The sequence below is a fragment of the Schistocerca piceifrons genome, chromosome 7 (genome assembly GCF_021461385.2).
Source record: "Schistocerca piceifrons isolate TAMUIC-IGC-003096 chromosome 7, iqSchPice1.1, whole genome shotgun sequence".
Lineage (NCBI taxonomy): Eukaryota > Metazoa > Arthropoda > Insecta > Orthoptera > Acrididae > Schistocerca > Schistocerca piceifrons.
The window spans coordinates 1,040,082-1,054,681 of record NC_060144.1 but is presented as its reverse complement, the minus strand read 5'-3'; the positions used below and the strand labels follow the sequence as shown (position 1 = coordinate 1,054,681).

General features: G+C 36.7%; 1 protein-coding gene across 1 annotated transcript in view; it reads left to right on the top strand.

The window, feature by feature from the left end:
* The window catches only part of LOC124805294 (protein unc-13 homolog B), a 473,759-nt gene that overhangs the window by 229,206 nt on the left and 229,953 nt on the right, over nucleotides 1–14,600 (top strand). The window lies entirely within an intron of this gene.

The window sequence follows — 14,600 nt, the reverse complement described above, 5'->3', positions numbered from 1 at the left end:
AGCTGGCAACTATAATGAGGGAAAAGAGAGTGGAGTGGAAAACCAGAAGACTTATAAATTCATTATATCTTAACCAAAAAGTTTCAGTTAAAGTGAGAGGAGAAAGTACAAACTGGATCAGACTAAGAAAAGGAGTAAGACAAGGATGCTGTTTATCTCCTACTCTTTTCAACCTCTACTTGGAAAATATGATTGACCAATGCTCATTAGATGACAAAGGAGTAGAAATTGGAGGAAGAAGACTAGGGTGTTTGAGATTTGCTGATGACATGGTCCTTCTAGCCACAGGGGAAAAAGAATTACAGGATTTGGTGGACACCATTGCAACTAACAAAAAAAAATATGGAATGAAAATTAACACAAATAAAACAAAAGTATTGGCACTAGGAGGAAATAAGGAAATAAAAATTATGCTGAATGGAGAAACACTAGAACAGGTGCAAAATTTTAAGTATCTGGGAAGCAGGATAGACACCGACTGGAAGTGCACCACAGAAATTAAAACAAGGATAGCAATGGCAAAAGAGGTGTTTTATAAGAAAAGGAGAATCTTCTCCCATGGTCTGGACAGAGAACTCAGAAAGAGACTCATAAAATGTCTTGTATGGAGTGTTCTTCTATATTGTGCTGAAACATTGACTATGAGGAAAAAAGACAGAGAAAGGCTGGAGGCTTTTGAGATCTGGACATGGTGGGAGATGGAAAGAATAAGTTGGATGGACAAAGTAAAAAATGAAGAGGTACTGAGGAGAGTGGGAGAGAAAAGACAGTTACTAGATGTAATAAAAGAAATTAGATTGGGCATATATTAAGAAAGAATGACGGACTGATAAAAACAGTTTTAGAAGGTTATGTAGAAGGGAAAAGGAAGCGAGGACGGAAGAGATTCGAAATACTGGATGACATGATGGACGGTACAACATACAACAGCCTTAAGAAGGAAGCAGTGGATCGCAGAAAATGGAGAGGGAAAGGAACTGCTAATATAGCAGATAACTAATGATGATGATGATGATGATGATACAATACTTCATTTTTTAAGCTGAAATAGCAATACTAATAGTATGAGTATATACAATACATCATTTGTTTCTATTAAAAAGAATTCGGCGATGGAGTAGCAGGATTTTGCCACTAGTAAGTCTTTCAGGCTCCTTTTAAACTGATCTTTATTTGTAATTAAATTTTTTCTGTTTGCTGGTAAATGATTGAAGATGAGTGTTCTTGAGTAGTGGACCCCTTTTTGAACTAACATAAGTGCTTTTAAGTCCTTGTGCAGATCATTTTTGTTCCTGGTATTGTATGTATGAACTGAGCTGTTTGTTGGAAAAAGAGATATATTATTTATGACAAATTTCATTAAGGAGTATATATACTGAGAAACAGTAGTGAGTATAGCCAGTTCTTTGAAGAGTTTTCTACAGGACGTCCGTGAATTTACTCCATAAATAATATGTATTACACGCTTTTGGACTCTGAAAACTTGAAGAGATCCCCCAAAATATTATACCATATGACATTAGGGAATGAAAGTAGGCAAAGTATGCAAGCTTTTTCATTTTTATGTTGCCTATGTCTGCTAACACTTGAATTGCAAATACAGATTTGTTAAGGCGTTTCTGCAGTTCTGTGGTGTTCTACTCCCAACTGAATTAATTATCAACTTGTAATCCCAGTAATTTAAGACTGTCAACCTCTTCTATTTCCTCTTCTTTATACTTTATGCATATGCTGGGTGGAAACCTCTTACAGGTTCTGAATTGCATATAGTGAGTCTTTTCGAAGTTTAATGCCAGTGAGTTCGCTTTAAACCATTTATTAATATCCATGAAAATATAATTAGCAGATCTTTCTAGAACTACACTCGACATACTAGTTATTGCAATACTTGTGTCATCTGCAGACAAAACGAACTCTGCTTCTGCCAGTGTAACTGATGAGAGATCATTAATGTACACAAGAAAAAGCAATGGCCCTAAGATGGATCCTTGTGGGACACCACATGTAATTTCTTCCCATTCTGATGATGACTGATGACTTAATTCACTAGTCCCTCGCACTGACACCCTTTGTTTCCTGTTAGTGAGGTATGACTTGAACCATTTTGCAGCACTGTCCGTGACACCATAGAATTCTAATTTATTTAAAAGCATGTTGTGGTTCACACAATCAAATGCCTTTGACAGATCACAGAAAATACCTGCTACTTGTAATCTGTTATTTAATGAATTAAGTAAATTTTCACTGTAGCTGTAAATAGCCTTCTTAATATCAGAACCCTTCAGAAATCCAAACTGTGTTCTTGTTAATATGTTATTTGTGGTCAGATGGTTGAGAAGCTGCCTGTACATTACTTTTTCTAAAATTTTTGAGACTGCTGCCAAAAGTGAAATCGGTCTGTAGTTTGATGGCATCTCTTTATCCCCTTTCTTGAATAGAAGCTTAACATCTGCATATTTTAGCCAGTCAGGAAATGTCCCAGTTATAATTGACTGGTTACACAAGTAACTTAGAATTGTACTAAACTCACAAGAACATGCCTTAATTAACTTTGGTGATATTTCATTGTAACCACTAGAATTATCTCTGTTTTTAAAGATTTTATTATGGAAGTTATTTCTTTTGGTGAAGTGAGTGACATATTCATGTACATGAAGCTATTTGTAAAGGCTAGTTTCAGATATTCAAGGCCATTATTTACTGATCCTGACAATCCCATTCTATCAGTAATGGATATAAAGTACTTGTTAAATAGATTTGCCACACTATGTCCATCGGTTACTAATGTGTCATCTACCTTTAATGCTATTTGCTCCTGTTCCTTTCTGGTTCTACCAGTCTCCTCTTTCACTATATCCCAAATTGTTTTTATTTTATTCCCTGACATTGCTGTCTCCTTCTCGTAATGCATTTGTTTAGATGTCTGAATTGCTTTTTTTAATATTTTACAGTATTCCTTGTATTTAGCTAAATCATCAGCATTGAAGCTATTCTTGGTCGACAGATACATTTTCCTTTATGTCTTACAGGAAATCTTTATTCCTTGTGTAATCCATGGTTTTATTATAGACTTGTGTTTAATTTTAGTAACTTTTAGAGGAAAACAGTTTTCAAACATGGTACTGACATTGTTCATGAATGTGTTATATTTTTCATTCATGTCATGAGCACTATAAACATCTTTCCAGTTCATATCTTTGAGCAGTTTTCTAAAACACTTAATTTTTGGTTGATTGACTACTCTCCTGTACTCAGATTTAGCAATCTTGATAATCTGCGTAGAATTTGCATCTAAAACAAGGAGCTGCATGTCATGATCTGATAGTCCATTTATTGCAGGTTTTATGATATGATTTTGTTCCTTGGATTTGTCTATAAAAATGTTATTAATGGCTGTCCTTGAGGATTTGGTAATTCTAGTTGGGAAGTTTACAGTGTGAGTTAGATTGAAAGACAACATTACTAACTGCAGTTAATTATTACTGGAAGATTGCATTAGAAAATCTGTATTAAAGTCAATAGTAATCAAAATTTGTTTCTTCCTGTTAAATAACCCAAAAGAGCTTCTAGATGATTTATGAATAGAGTATAATTTCCTGCAGGTGCTCGGTAAATAGTTACTATTATATAGGATCTGTTATGGAACTCTACTTCTGTTGCACATGCTTCTAGATGCTGCTCTAAACACAGTTAATTAATGTCAATGTTCTTGAACTTATGGCAGTTTTTAATAAATGTGGCAACTCCTCCTCCATCCATATCAACTCTGCAGAAGTATGAAATGTCTAACATATCTATACCAGTGGTCACTTGAGTGGTTCACCTGTAAAGGAGACCTATTCCTGAGTTCTGCTAGATTGTTTGGGATCCATACCATGTTGGACTGAAGGAAGACATCAAAGCAATTCAGAGGCAGTCTGCTAGATTTGTTAGCAATAGGTATGAATAACACGTAAATGCTAAGAAGATGCTTTGGGAAGTCAAATGGGAAACCCTGGGGCGAAGGAGACATTCTTTTTGAGAAACATTATTGTGAAAATTAGATAACCGGCATATGATGCTGACTGCCAAATGATTCTGCTGTTAGACTGAAATTTTCACTCTACAGCGGAGTGTGCGCTGATATGAAACTTACTGACAGATTAAAACTGTGTGCTGGACCGAGACTCGAACTCGGGACCTTTGCCTTTCACGGGCAAGTGCTCTACCAACTGAGATACCCACGCACGACTCACACCCTGTCCTCACAGCTTTATTTCTGCCAGTACCTCGTCTCCTACCTTCCAAACTTTACAGAAGCTCTCCTGCGAGTTCCGAGTGGAACAAGAAAGGAAATGACAAGCAGTGGCACAGGGTACCCTCCGTCATGCACTGTATGGTGTCTTGAAGAGTATCTATGAAATGTAGATGTAGATGATGTTACTGAGCGAGTTACAAGTGGAGCAGAAGACACATGGTTTGCACCATGGGTGGTGGCAGAGTTAAGGTAATATTTTAGGACATTGTGGAGAGAGGAGGTGCTGATGTGATCCATGAATGGTGTTGCCAACATGTCTTGCAAAATTTAGCTTCACCACACAATTAAGATACAACTACTGCTAGTTTACTGCAATAATGGAGAAACAAGTCGATGCAAAGTGTTCCGGGCTGAGCTGACATGAGACAAAGGGGCCCAGCTATCACCTTTTCTTGTACCACTTGTAACTCAGTGTCATCTTTTTGCATGTATTTCCGATGTGTTGCATTCAGCAACAGTATCAATCATTAACCTTTTAAATTCAAACACTCAGTTTTGAAGAATATGCTCAGTCATGATCAAGGAAACATCACCCATTTGGCTAGTGAACTCTTATTGGCTGGTGACATTGAGTAAGCCAGTAGCCAGTGCAATCACAACACCACACTAACAGATCTAAAATGAGCTCACCTATTGGATATTTGGAGAGGAGGAGTGGCCCTTCAGTGGCAGGAGTGCAGGTAGGGGTAAAAGAATTTTGTGAAGTGCTGAAAATATACGCTTCGTGCAGATAATGTGCTATGACAGAGGTGTCACCCGAAAATAGAACAAGGGTTTTGTGAGAGCTCATTTTAAAGACTTTTGTGTTCAAATCTGACATGATACAACTACATAGAGTACTCACATATATACTTTGCAGTGCATACACCACCCACTGTAGATCATAAAGATTTGTAGCAATGATGGGGGGCATGAAGTTAAACTGTGCTGCCTACACTTTCTTTCTGGTTTACATTTTACACAGAACATAGAAATTCACTGAGCCAGCTTCTAATAAGCTTGTAACATCAGTTCGGAAAGTAAACTCATTATTTCACATATCTGTTTCTCTCATCAAGCCTAAAATAACACTTTAATGGTGGTGAGTATATGAAATGTGGCTTGTAAGAAAAGCATTAAACAATAACAGCAGTGGTGACAAACTATGTCATTAAGCAGAACTCCGGTCTTATACTTAATGGTTTATCCACTTAGCTGCTGTGATGTTCTTGGTTTAATTCAACATGTTCGTGATTTTTACTTTTTTCTGGGTGAACATAAAGGATGATCTCTCAAAAATGCGTGTTTTGTATGTATAATTTGTGCTTGTAGCTGTCAGAAAACAGGATGATTACCTTGTACCCAGGTACCAATTTCAGTTGTTTGAAGAGTTTTTACCTGCTGTCACACATCTGTGATTTTTTAAGAACTGATTAAATTCATTACCACAAATTATTGTATAAACATGGTGTTGTACATTGAAGTTCCTTCACTTAGACAGATTTTATACAAAGTATTAGAGAGGGTTGCAATTTTTAATCATATTTGCCAATTACACATGTTTTTGCTCATATTTTGTATGTTTTTAACAGTACTCTTGATTCTGGAATTTTGTCAATATTTTGTTTTTACGTCTGAACCACATGAAAACATAAAATGGGGGTTTCACTGTATTTGCTGTTTAATATCTTGTTCAAAACTGCCACTGTATGAGACCCATTGCAAACAATAGAGATCAAGCAACATTTTTCTGTGATGAAAAATCATCTGTTTTCATTGGGACTAACAGAATGTTACCAGTTTATATGACATCCTCAGAAGAAATATACTCAAATTCATTAAAAATTTGAGTTGGATGGGAGGTGCAGTATGTACAATTCTGTGTGTAGTGCGACATAACATTCATCCATGTTTCACTTATGTATAAGGATATATTCCAGACAGTTGCTATCATAAAATACTTTCTAACACATAAATTTGTATTTTATGATAACTTTATCTCTTTCAGAAATGCACTTATTGCTAGTGCCCATCTTCACTCTTTTTGCCTCCCATGTAGCAAAACTCATCTTCAACTTTCAGTATTTTGATTTCTAATCTAATTCCCTCAGCATCACATGATTTAATTCGACTGCAGTCAATTACCTTTGTGTTACTTTTGTTTATAACTGCTGCATTCAAAAAAACAAGTCTGGCACCCAACATACAAGGTATTAGGAAGTGAACCCCTATCACAGAAAAGTAACTGTTGACAGGGTGTTTGTATCTGTAACACAAGTAATGTGGGCAACATGAAGTAAAACAATTAATAAGCTTTTGTTGAAATAATATGCATAGATATACTCAGATTTTGATGATGAATTTTGTGTGGCACTGTAGTTGGAGCTCTACAAACTAGTCTAACCTAATACACTGAAAGATAACTATCTAATCTATTGATCAAAGTTCAGTCTGAACTGATGTATGTAATAGGGTTAGTTCAGGCTCAAGTCTGAATAACACTGTAACACTTAACAGTTACTGTCTATCACTCATTTAAAGCATCTGGCTATAACTACGGCAACTGATGCCCTACATCTATTGATGAGAGCTATACACTGGAACTGGTGATTTGCAACTGTTGCTGGCAATGAACTGGTCGAGTGTGCCTGTGCATCCATGTTTAACCCATGAGCAGCAGAGTGATGTCCATCTGTCACCTGTTTGGTTGATACCGAAAGTAGTTCTTGCTATCAGTGCCCTCTGTGGCAGCTGACATAACTTTAGACAGATCTTGTGGTCAAAGCATGATTAGGTATCTGTTTATGAGTGCTCAGGATGTCTAAAGGTCATGGAACTCAAACTGTTCCGTGTAAGTTTTCAGTTAAAACTTCTTTATTGACAGAGAAGCCTCTTTCAATTGCAGAATTTCCATGAACATGCATAACAGCTGCTGCAGAAACTTGATGATGTCATGGTTCACTCCTTGAGGTAAATTCATCAGTAAGAGATCAAGTTTGTCCTTTTTAGGATTGAACTTTGACTATTTTTAAGTTTGAAGGTCTCCTCTCAGCAATTCTTATGTACAGACTTTAAAATAAGGGAATTATTTATAAAATAGAGGACTTATTTGTCTGTGTGTGCAAGCCATGCAAGCAAAGTTTCTGCGATTGTGGTTTGTAGACTTGAGGGGCAGGTGCAGATGGAGAAATATGGAGGTGTGGCTTCATTGAACTATATATAGTTATTAACAAAAATAAGTGCACAGATATTTTGCAAATTAAAGATAGTCAATGGTGGCTCATGTTTATCACTGAACGTTACGCATAGCTCCATTTTCTGAAATTCTCGAATGACAACTGCATTGGAAGAATTTGTGTCAAAACGACATATGACTCCAATGACAACTGACATAGTGGAGAGAGAGAATACTTTCAAGATCGTGAATATTCTGAAAAACAACTGAAGCAATTCAATCCTAAACTTGTTCGCTTTCTGGTAAATTTCCTGCAAAGTGTGAACCAAGATATCACCAAGTTAGTGCAGAAGCTATTATGCATATTTCATAGAAATGCTGCAGTTGAAAGAGGCTTTTCTGTTAACAAAGAAATTTTAGTTGAAAACTTACAAGGAACCCCTTAAGTGCAAGGTCGCAAGTTCAATCTTTAGTAAGGCACATTTGAAAATGTTGTGTTAACAGTTATGACAGGAAAAGTATTAGGTTCTAATGATTCATCCTATGCATCAGGGTGGCAACAGAAGATGAGTGTGGAAGGTGCAGACATCAACCTTATAATGTGATGTAGGTATTACACTTCACAAAATGGACATGGTCGACATTCAAAAAATGTTCTAAACAAACCATTAACTTGAACACCAAATGAAAAATGGCACACCACAGTGATCACAGAGGTTTGCACCATCAAGTTTGAAGGCAAATTCCTTGGGAGTTACAAACCACGCAGGACATACAGCTAGATATCCCTCTTAAAGAATATGAATAGAATAATATTGGTGTAATGGGGTGATGAGAACTGATAGAATATGATGGCATGCAACCAAATGCACAACAGTCTGTTGCAAAGGCTATTGTGAAATGCCCTCCTTTAAAGTGTAGTTGCAAATAGTGCAATAATATTTTTCATTGTCTACATCCAGAGTCTGAATTTATCCAGTGGTTCTAGACGGTATGAACTGCAATGTCACACACTTTTCAGGAGGGTGAGTTTGCTCTACAGGAATGTGATTTTTTATACACAGACTAGGAATCAAACAAAAGCAAGATTATTTGGCCAGGAACGAGGGCAAACTCGCCACAAGAGCTCTAAGAAGTACATTATAGAAAATTACAGATTTCAACTTCTTCATTGCCAGTATCCCACAAAGACATGATCTTATAGAAGAATCCTGTGTCAACAAAGAAATCACAGTTACTAATAGGAAATTTGAGAAAATCTGCTGAAGCCTCCCAAATGCCACATATGTGGACATACCATCCGCAGATAGAAGTCATTTTACAAGGCATGGGCTTCACAGAAATAAACTCGGAAAATCATTCATTAGTCGAGAAATCCTTAATGCAGTGAAGGCAGTTAAGGACAAGAATAGCACGACCATACCACTTCCACCACCAAACACAGCAGCTGAAAATTTCCAACAAGAAAATGAAACTGAATCACTGACAACAGGTCCAGCACTAGAGTCTCCAATTTCTTCAAAAACAGCTGAGATAAATGATTCAACTAGGACAGAAGTTTCCAAAGCAGCTTCAGCAGATGCAGCTACATACTATGCAACTGCATCATTAACAAGAAAAAAAAGCGCCTGATGTGCCAACAGCCAATGACCTTTCATCAGTATTGGCCGCTCCTCAGTCTTCAACAGTGAAAGACTTTTCACCATCATCAGCAGTAACAGAAGCAAACAGAAGAAGCACAAGAACCAGGAAACTTACAACTCTGCAGGATTTTTGGTACCCAGCCTCAGTTACAAGACTAACATAAGGCAGATACCTTCAGATACACCAACTTCCAAGTCAAACTGCAACAGACTCACCTCCACTGTCATCAACAGAAGAATAACCATGCCACCAGCTCATCTAAAGGATTTTTTAGCATCAGGTCTAAAGGGAAAGACGCCACCAAGATAAGTGAAAACAAATGCTTAACTGTGTTTCGCCAAAACATTGAAGCCATAAAGAACAAAGCACAACAGCTAGAAGTAGAATTGAAAAAATTTGATAGCCAAATTTTGTGTATCACTGAACACTGGTGCAAAGGGAAGCAAATTGAACACGTTTGACCTGCATGTTACTATAGCAGAATCTCAATGAATGGTGGAGGTTCATGTATCTGTGTAAAAAAAGGTATGTCATTTAAAGTAAGATATGATCTTTTAGATCTAGGTGAGGACAAACACTTCGAACTTTCCACTGTTGAAATAATAGGACCTGGCATAGCAAAAAAATTAGTCATATTTTGTGTGTACCGCTCTCCCAGTGGAGACATTGATATATTCTTCTCAAAACTGAATCAAAGCTTAGACAAGGTTTCTGGACCAAAAGCAAATGTAATTATCTGTGGTGACTTAAACATTAATATGATGAAGCCTGATAAGGCTAGCAACATATATGTGAATATTCTAAGCTGTTATGGAATATCCTCCCTTGTTAATTGTCCAACTAGAATAACGAAAGAATCCTCCTCATCTATAGATCATGTAGCTACAGATATTGATAGTAAAAAATGTCATATTGTTGTTCAAAACCTGGGGCTAGCAGACCACCTCAGCCAGATCTTAAAAACTAACATTCATGTAGAAACTCCCCCTAAACTTTGAACATACAAAAGAATGTTTTCCAAATCAGCCCTGCATCAGTTTAAATCCCAGCTAGAATATGAAGATTGGAGGGAAGTCTATGCAGAAACCAACGCAAATCAGAAATTTATCAAGTTCATGTCAATTTTTAAACTCAGATATGAAGAGATGTTTCCCAAAACTCTTTATCAAATTAAAACTGCAAAGAGAAATCAGTGGGTGACTACAGGTATCAAAAAATCCTCAGAAACTCTTAGATATCTCAACTCCATAAAAAATAATCAATCTAACCCAGAAGTTCTGCAATCCTACAAAAAGTACAGGAAAATTTACAGAAAGTTGTTGCTAGCTGCAAAAAAACTTTCAAACAACAAAATATTACTTGAAGCTGAAAACAAGAGCAAAGCAGCCTGGAACATCGTCAAACAGGAAACATCTAACTCTGCTAAAAAGGACCTCAATTCACATATTAAAAACAAAGATGTACCAGTAGGTAACCCTAAAAAATTAGCTGATTTTGTAAACTCATATTTCAGTAGTATTGCAAAAAAATTACAGCAGAAATTTCCAGATACGTATGATTTACCTACTCAGATCCAGCCAACAAACTCAATGGTGCTCTTGCCAACTACAGAAAGGGAAGTGGCACTAGTAGTACACCAACTAAAAAATAAAACTTCAGTAGGACTTGATGAAATCCCAGTCTGCGTAATTAAAGATTGTATAGACTCCATAAAGGGCCGATTAACAGACATAATTAATTAATCTTTTGAATCTGGATACTTTCCGGAGTACCTAAAACAAGCAAAAGTTATACCTATCCTTAAAAACGGAGATGTGGAAAATGTAGAGAACTGCAGGCTGATCTCCATACTGTCTATCATTTCTAAAATAATAGAAATACTAGTCAAAAAGAGACTGCTAAATTACCTGAATAAATATAATCTTCTTTCCAATCACCAATTTGGTTTTAGGCCCGGAAAAGGCACACAATATGCTATAGCACAGTTCACTAAAGTAATTTTAGAAGCACTGGACAAAGGTGAAAATGTAAGTGGTATCTTTTTAGACTTGTCCAAGGCCTTTGATACAGTTGACCACAAAATCTTACTTCATAAATTAGGGCAAATAGGAATAAGAGGTGTGACAAAGAAGTAGTTCAAATCATACTTGGAAAACAGAGTTCAATGAGTTAAGATATCACAAGTTTCAAACAATTACGTTATAAAACACCTGTCTGACCCAGAAAATGTGAATATAAGTGTCCCACAGGGAAGTGTATTAGGCCCAATATTGTTTCTTATATACATTAACGACTTCCCACAAAGTATCAGACATGGCGAAAAAATACTTTTTGCTGAAGACAGCAACATAGTAATAACAGGTGAAAATCCAACACAACTGTCAGAAAGAGCAAACGAGGCTCTCAATGATGTCCACAACTGGTCATTAAAAAATAAAGTAACCCTAAATGTAAAGAAAACTAACTATATTAACTTCCAATTGAACAAAAAACACAATGCCACTAGAGTAAAAGTTAATAATAATGAATTAGAATGTGTAACAAGTACCAAATTCTTAGGGATGAATGTAGACAGCCAACTGAAATGGACAAACCATGTCAACATTTTGGCAAAGAAATTATCCACAGCATGCTATGCTCTTAGAATCCTTGCACCGGTATGCAATAATACCTGTCTTAAAATAACATATTACGGATATCTACACTCATTCCTCAGCTATGGGATCATGTTTTGGGGAACAAGTGCCAATAACATACAAACTGTGTTCAAAGTACAAAAAAGAGCCATAAGGATAGTAACAAATAGCAACAACAGGGCCCACTGTCTAGAATTATTTAGAAAGCTAGGAATTCTAACTGTTTCTTGTGAGTATATCTTTCAGAACATAATGTTCATTTAGAAAAATCTCAACATGTACAACACAAACAGCCTAATACATCCAGAATGAGATTTTCACTCTGCAGCGGAGTGTGCGCTGATATGAAACTTCCTGGCAGATTAAAACTGTGTGCCCGACCGAGACTCGAACTCGGGACCTTTGCCTTTCGCGGGCAAGTGCTCTACCATCTGAGCTACCGAAGCAAGACTCACGCCCGGTACTCACAGCTTTACTTCTTCCAGTATCTCGCAGGAGAGCTTCTGTAAAGTTTGGAAGGTAGGAGACAAGATACTGGCAGAAGTAAAGCTGTGAGTACCGGGCGTGAGTCGTGCTTTGGTAGCTCAGATGGTAGAGCACTTGCCCGCGAAAGGCAAAGGTCCCGAGTTCGAGTCTCGGTCGGGCACACAGTTTTAATCTGCCAGGAAGTTTCAGCCTAATACATGACCATGAAACAAGAGCTTGTCACCGCCTCCATCTAGATAGAAAGAACAAGGCAAAGACGCAAAACAGTATATTTTATAATAGGATAAAACTGTATAACAAATTACCACAAGAAATTAAAGAAATAAATGAGCCCCTCACTTTCAGACAAAAGCTTAAAACCATTTTAGTAAGTAAAAGTTGTTATACTGTAAAAGAATATTAAACATAGATGTAGATTATTAGCAACGTATGACATTATAACCAAAATATTATGTAATTATAAATGTGTGTATGACTAGTTATAAAAACTACACAAAATATGAGAAACCTGTTTAATTGTAAATGTATGTGTGCTCATGTGTTGTAATCTGACGACATCCATACAATATTTATTGTTCCACGGATGAATAAATAAATAAATAAATAAATAAATAAATAAATAAATAAAGCTATTGGCCAAAAGCAGTTCTCAAACCATGATTGTCTCTTATGCCCAATTACCCACTTTTGGTTGCCATGTTGTATTTCCTAATGCAGGAGAAAGAATTATAGGGGGCAGAGCACCACCAACCTCTTGCAGCACAATAAATAACTTCCTAGCCAATGTACCAGCCAGATTCACAGTGAGCATGATCATATATGAATGTGTTAAGACATTGATGTTAGTTAATCTTGATACGACTCTCTTGGTACCTATAATTTCCAGGGTTCCTTTCTTATGCATTTCCTCTTCAAATTCCGATTGGTCATAGTTGAAAACAAATTTGTTACTGAGCGATGGGGTAAGTTTGTTTATCTCATTTACAAATTTTCAGTCAGATTCCACAGTTTGCTGTGCATCATCAAGTTGACTCTTTGCATGAAATTTACTGAGCGATGGGGTAAGTTTGTTTATCTCATTTACAAATTTTCAGTCAGATTCCACAGTTTGCTGTGCATCATCAAGTTGACTCTTTGCATGAAATTTTGTTATCTTACATTTTCCAGTTGTGTAGCACTGTTTGAAGTTATGAAGCCATACACTGTTTCCCTTGAAATCACTGTAGTATATGTCGAGTGCAGTTTGATGGGCATAACTGTATCAAGCATCCTTGAAATGCACAAACACCAGATTTTGTTACAAGTGTGTGCCTTGTCCTCCCTTGAATATCTGTAGTTTTTCATATGCATTACATCATCATACTGCTGCAGACTTATTGAAAATCTGGTCATAATGGTTTCTTACTATGCTGCTGATGATCTTCCATGCAAGTAATTATCTTCAGTACCCACTCCTTGGATAATGGTTGTCCTTTACTACATTCCACTGGAGCGGGGGTTTGTGGCTCCCTGTCTGACAAGGATGATGAACTTCATGGCTTGGCACCTATTTCAGTATCACTTTCACTTGTTAAGCATTTATCATCATCATTTTACTCCTCATGTATATTGTCTGCCCAGTTGAGTGTGTAATACACCACACATCCCAATGACTCATACTGCAGAAATGCTAATATTTCATCTGCCACTTCTTTCGCACTCTGCAAAATTTGTTGGGTTCCTTTTTGATCGAATGTCGACTTCGACAACTGTTGTTGTAGATATAATGCAATATTTGCTTTGTTTATCACTGCCATTGCTCTGCTTTGTATCAACACCACTACCACTGTAGTTCTGTTGTGAGTTACTCATCAGCAAAGCAGTTCAGCTACGCTCCATAGCCTCATGCTGTCCTTGCCATTGGATACCTCCAGTCCCATCCCTTGTTGCCATTAGCAGTCAGTATTGTGGTTGCACGGTAGACAATATGTGGGCCGTGGAATGCCTTAAATGTCACTGGCCTCTTGCAACCTCACACTCAAGGGTTTCCTTTTGAGAAGAAGGTACAGTTGTTGCAGAAAGAAGTGTTTACAATGCAGTACAATTGTTAGGTAGTTTACTTAATAGTAAGAAACATCTGAATTTGGACATTACAAAATCAATGATGCTTCATCAAAAAGAATTGAATTGAATTGAATTGAATTTTATTTGATCCTGTAAGATTACATCATGTACAGTAAATGTACGTGTAATATAGGACATGTCAAAGTATTAAAATTCTTTATCAATTATTTTTCTACACCTTTAGCTTACATTTTTACATCACTGATAATGAGTAACAATATATACAAATTTAATGGCATAAGTATTCTGCAACACTGTAAAACTCTTTTTCAATGAGATA